Source organism: Oncorhynchus clarkii, chromosome 17, assembly GCF_045791955.1.
Source record: "Oncorhynchus clarkii lewisi isolate Uvic-CL-2024 chromosome 17, UVic_Ocla_1.0, whole genome shotgun sequence".
NCBI classification, from domain to species: Eukaryota; Metazoa; Chordata; class Actinopteri; order Salmoniformes; family Salmonidae; genus Oncorhynchus; species Oncorhynchus clarkii.
In genome coordinates, this window is record NC_092163.1 from 72,437,422 (window position 1) to 72,443,649 (window position 6,228).

The 6,228-nt window shown below is 38.6% G+C and overlaps 1 protein-coding gene across 7 annotated transcripts in view; it reads right to left on the minus strand.

The window, feature by feature from the left end:
* Positions 1-2,937, minus strand: part of LOC139371385 (immunoglobulin like and fibronectin type III domain containing 1, tandem duplicate 4) — a 28,821-nt gene extending 25,884 nt beyond the window's left edge. For 2 of the 7 annotated variants that reach the window (XM_071111757.1, XM_071111752.1), the window contains exons 1-2: positions 2,797-2,847; positions 1,712-1,815 (exon numbers count right to left, since the gene is read on the minus strand). The gene's annotated coding sequence lies outside the window, so the exon portion shown is untranslated. Of the gene's footprint in view, positions 1-1,711; positions 1,816-2,796 lie in introns of all 7 variants that reach the window. The other 5 variants (XM_071111755.1, XM_071111754.1, XM_071111751.1 and 2 more) reach the window with 5 other exon arrangements.
* Positions 2,938-6,228: the final 3,291 nt, after the last annotated feature.

A 6,228-nucleotide genomic window follows, 5' to 3' on the forward strand; every position in this document is an offset into this window, starting at 1 on the left:
TGTAAAACTATGATCATCCTATCACAAAGGTGCCATAAATGCCATAAATCACATTTGACCTGTGTGATGAGTAAGCCCAACTAAAACCTGCTCAAAATAGAATATTCAGTAATTTCTCTCTGGAAATTCAAAATTAAAATATAAACAATTTTAGATGTTTAATTCAGTTATATTCCAAGGCCATCATTAAAAGTAAAGCAATATTATGATGTCACAATACTGTCCATTATGTAGTTTTAGGATTTGGTTTACCCCATATTTCACTCCCGTCATTCTGACTACTAAAATAACCACACATGGGTCCCAACACCACTTAACAGAGTTGACAAAAATAGTAATCCCATTACCAGTTGGTTTGTGTCTTCTAAATGAAGTGTTAATCTTGGGAACATTGATGGTGCATAGTGTGAATTAGCAGTTTTTCAAAGCTGCCCCTCTCTTGGCGCTCAGGCAGTTGAAAATGAGCCACTTGGCCAGTGACTGACAGGACACTTAGTGCCAGCCTCCATGCCACAGCAAGGGTCGGTTTTTATGGGACCATGTGGCTCACAGTGCACCTTAATGTTAACGCAGCCACCTGCTTATGTGACCAGGGCTGGAATACTGTTCTTAATGCCCGGAGTGCAGTGTTTAATGACCTAGCATTATCAAAATAACTTAAAGTGGGTCATGGTCAGGTTCAGAAAGCCTGGAAAGGGCAAAACTTCAGGGGTTCTGGATCAAAAAGGGGCTTAGGAGGTGGCAGTGGCAGGGAGACGTGACAATGGGCAAGGTCGGGCCGTCAGCACGGCTGAATTTTAGGGCACATTTCAGAGGGCCCCATCATGAGAGAAAATGTAGCATTTTTAAGCCAATTTACTGCAAATCTAAACATTTCTCTATGTAGTTGAGATACATTTGTTCAGGTTTTAAAGCTATTTTCCTCCAAATCTTCATATTTTGCCATGGAACTGAGAGAAAATGTTGCACCTTTAAAACGAATTTCCTGCAATTCTAAGTTTTGCCATGGGTAATTGTGTGTTATTTAGCTCAAACATAACAACAAAACCAATCGTGCTAAATTCATTGTTCATGGAATTTTAATTTCTCCCTGGCTGTATAGCTTTTATTTGACTTATTGCTTGTTCTCAAATGTTCCCCAAAACGATGTAGGTCCATGATCTTTTCTATATACTTTATATCTGGATTTAAGTCATTTAAGTTTACACTGAAATAATTTTTCCATCCTGAAAATATATTTTAAAAATATAATTATAAAAATATAATAATAATTAAAAAAAAATAATAATAATTATGCATACATACATATGTATATATATATGTATATATATATATATATATATTGCACTGTTTGGATTAAAAGCTCCCACATACTAGATTCAGCTTGCTCCTAGCAGAACTCGGCTAGGAAAACCAAAAAATAAAGATAAATCAAGAAATCTGTAATTGTAAAATATTTGCTGGGGAGGTCTTAGTCGTGAAATTTTACATCTAACAAGCTGACCACACTGCACGCGTCGCATGTGCAAGTGTTGCAAAAATAAATGTATACATACTTTAATAAATTATTGCACCACACTGCTCATGTGCGTCAATGATCGTTTGCGTAGCCACGCGCTAAAATATAACTTTGGTTCAATCTGTAACGCTTGACGATCTGCAAGTCCAACCTCTCCCATCTCTTCCCTGTTTTTTAGGAGCAGATACCCACATGGGTGATTAACTGAGGTCCAGACTCCAGTCCAGTTGGTGGTGGTAATGCACCTTAAAGTTGGTTGCCAACAGCGATGTGAAGTCAAACGTAGTAAAAGAAGCCTGAAGGAGGAGAGATTACTGGAAACAAACTCGTTTTACCCTTTTATCGCTGGATTCGTTGTCGGAGTAGAGGACCTTGTGCATTTCAAATAAAATAACAACCCATTTTTGTATATCCCAGGACAACAGCAAGCACCAATGTTGCATTTTTCCAACACCAGTCTATGACGACGTATATTGTAAAGGATGCATAAGCCTTGAGGGCAGCATACTGTAGACATTCAGCATGATTGGGTCAGGGGGTTGAGGGATGTAAAGGTAATCATGTTTTACCAAATGACAAACAAATGTTTGCCAATAGCAGCAAGAAATACTGCTCACTCAAATAGCTAAATGGATCAATTTATCCTGTATTGGATGGTAATTACCTTGTATGCTCTCGTATTAATAGTCGTAAGCATTAGAATATCCACTAACTATATAACGCAGTCAACTATGTAAACTAGAGGTATGATCATACTCTTAAAATAAATTGAGTGTGACTCCTCTCCTTGTGACTGCAAAATCTCATGACATGACAATTTACCCTGCAGTGCAATTCATTACTATGAATTAATTATTAACTTTAATGTCATTAAATTAACATTCATTAACATTTTTCTCTTCGTGAGTATTTATACAACTTAGGAAGCTATGAAATATATATTTAAAAAAATCTTATACTGTCTGATATTTTTATATTCAACAGCAATTACACAAAAAAATATATACATTAACATAATACTGGCACGTTTTATTCTACAGGGCTCTTTAAGTAATATAAAATAGAATGCAATATGAATGAGCCGACTTTCAGAGTAGGACAACTTCTTTGATATGCCATAATACATTACAGGTCCTATTGAAGGACAGAAAATGACTTAAGTCCCTTTTCAGCCACAGCACAGGGAGCTGTTGTGATAAGGACTATGGCCAAAGTTGCCACAATTAACACCTCCGTTTAAGCCTTGCTGCTAAGGATGAGATGGACGATGGACTTACCTCTCAGCACGCTTAGTTGTGATCCTCTCCAGCCGTGCTTCTTCCCAGTCTGATATTTGAGTGCAGCCTCACAGGTCTACAAGCTAATAAATCCTTTTAGGAATGCCAGTGATTCTGCATCAAGCCTCCTCGTTCTCAGAGTGCCTGCCAAGCAAGGGATTGCCTATTTGTTTTTGGCTGAAATGGCAACCCCTGCGAGGGGAGGGGATATTCATCCCAGCTTAATTACTTTTGACAGCTAACTTGTGGTCCTCTGTAGCTCAGTTGTTAGAGCATGGCTCTTGCAACAACATGATAGTTGGTTTGAATTCCGGGACCACCTGTATGTAAGATGTGACTGGAAGTCGCTTTGAATAAAAGCATCTGCAAAATGGCATTTATTATTATTATTATGATTATTATTATTATACTAAATGTACTGTTTGCAGATGCTTGTTGTTTAACGTTCCCGTAAAGTGTAGTTCCTTCAGGAAATGATGCATCAGACTGAAACTAGAGAGTGTATTTTCTCGTCTCTTAGCTGATCTGTCTTGATTGACGTTATGGATGGTGCCAATGCAAACATGGGAGTATTGATAAAAAGGTTGGTAAGGAAACAGTTGGGGCTACTTTTGTCTGCAAAGAGATCATGCTTATGTTTCTTAAAATGAATCATTTTGTATCATGTCTTGGAGTGAAAGGAATGGTCTCTGTGACAGACCGAACACAGCGTTTGACTTGATGATGTACTAATAAATCTGGTATGAATAAAATGGTGTACGCTATGCATGCTCCTCTTCTTTGATTTGGCAATGCAATGCGAGAAGTGGATCTTAGCAATTGTGCCTTTAACAAGTTGTGAGTCAGCTCTTTGCCTCTGTGGTGCCCTAATGCAGTACAGTTTGTGAGGTGATTGTCTGCAGGTGCCAGAGAGGTTAATGTAGTAAAACTCAAGGTTGCCAGTGAGTTGGAATTTAATTTGGGATTTAACAACCACATTACAACCTATTGTGCTATTTATTGACATGTGAGTGAGGATGGTCTCCTGTAAAGAGGAAAGTTCAATGGACGTGCTAATCATAATTCTAATGTTATAAAATGGGCACACTGTCAGGAGACGACCTGGCTTAACATGTTGTTAGCAGAGAAGTCATGTTTTTTCTGGGCTTGTTTTATGAGGTAGTAATCTAGCCAAAGGTTACCCTAAAGCCTGAGAGTATGTTGCATCATGTTCACTTTAAGATCTGGGATGATAACAGGTCCACACCGCTGCAAAAGGTCATAGGCTAGACTGAAGAAGTCAGGTGAAATAGAGGAGCCATCATTGGAAAATATAGACCGACTGAATTAGAGCCTCTACAGACTCAAGAAAACAACCTTTAAAACCTTTTAATGACTGCCCCCTTTTTTTAAATGTTCTCCTAAAATGACATACCCAAATCTAACTGCCTTTAGCTCTGGCCCTGAAGCAAGGATATGCACATTCTTGGTACCATTTGAAAGGAAACACTTTGAAGTGTGTGGAAATGTGAAAGGAATATAGGAGAATATAACACAATAGATCTGGTAAATGATAATACAAAGAAAAAAACAAAAAAAATGTAAAACTTTTTTTGTACCGCCATCTTTGAAATGCATAATGTATTATTCTAATTTAGATGTCGGCCACTAGGTGGCAGAAGTGTATGTGCAAAGTTTTAGACTGATCCAATGAACCATTGCATGTCTGTTAAAAAGGTTGTATCAAGACTGCCCAAATGTTCCTAATTTGTTTATTAATAACTTTTCATGTTCTAAACTGTTAAGCATGTTACAGAATTTATTTTCAAACCCTTTTTCATCATATCCAATTGGTAGTGTGCAACTCACGTACCGACTCAGGAGAGGCAAAGGTCGAGAGCCGCCCAGCCGCAGTGGTTCTTGACACAACACATGCTTAAGCCGGAAGCCAGCCGCACCAATGTTTCGAAAGAAACACCTTACACCTGGAGACCGTGTCAGTGTGCATGCGCCCGGTCCACCACAGGAGTCGCTACTAATACTACTATGTTACTGTATGGATGTATGAATCTTATTATAATCATAATACTGAATGTAATGTGTGTAGTTTTCATCTAGAAGGACTGTCTGTACCTTGTTAGAAACTAATGGAGTTATCGTCAGACTGGCTAGAATGCTGTGTTCCTTGCAGGACATCTTATCTACACAGGGAGAGGAGAGACTTTGGGCTAGTAGTAAATTATTTAACAGGTGGTGGACGATGTGGGAAGGCTTGGGAACTATACTGCCATTGTATCGGAGTGGAGGAGGGACAGTTTAAAACCTATGACGTCATTTTTAGTTTATAACCTGTTGTAAATTGTACCATGATCAGTACTCTTGAGAATAAACGCTATTGATTGGTCTCTGTCTATTTTAGGCAAATAAGTATCTTACAAATTCTTAGAAATGGGCAGAGTGTAATAACTGAATTGGTTGATAATCATATAGGAATTTAATTCCTTTAACAGACATCACGGTCGGCCAAACCCTCCCCTAACCTGGACGACACTGGGCCAATTGTGCATCGCCTCATGGGACACCCGGTCGCAGCCGGCTGCAGTATCAAACCATGATCTGTAGTAAAGCAGCTAGCACTGTGATGCAGTGCCTTAGACCACTGCGCCACTCGGGAGGCCTGCTTTTACTTGTTTTCGTGAAACAAATTACTGATTTTCCACCAAAATTTGCAAATAAATTCATTAAAAATCCTACAATATGATTTTCAGATTTTTTTTTTCTCATTTTGTCTGTCATAGTTGAAGTGTACCTATGATGAAAATTACAGGCCTCTCTCATCATTTTAAGTGAGAATACTTGCACAATTGGTGGCTGACTAAATACTTTTTTGCCCAGGGATTTGATCTTTCAACCTTTCGGTTACTGGTCCAACACTCTAAACACTAGGCTACCTGCCACCCCGCAACATTTAACAGTCTTAACGCCAGGGGATAGTCTATTTTTGCCCCAAATAAAGAACTCTCCGGAAGAAGAAAGGTTGAGGTGTATGTTTCTAGATTAACTACTTATGGTGCGATTGTGATAACGTACAGGAACTTAAGTACTTTTGCTCAGCCAACCTAGCATGTCTCACAATCAAATGCAAACCGTATTACCTCTAAAGAGAACTCTCTTCGCACTGTACACTGGTATCTGGACAAGAGGAATACCTATGTAAGAATGCTGTTCATTGACTACAGCTCAGCCTTAAACACTATTAACTTCTTATGGGCAGGTGGAACTGTAGTATCCCACTTGGCCAACATCCGGTGAAATTGCAGAGCACGAAATTCAAACTACAGAATTATAAATATTTAACATTCATAAAATCACCATGTAATACATCCAGATAAAGCACAACTTCTTGTTAATCCAGCCGCTGTGTCATATTTCAAAAAGGCTATAAGGCGAAAG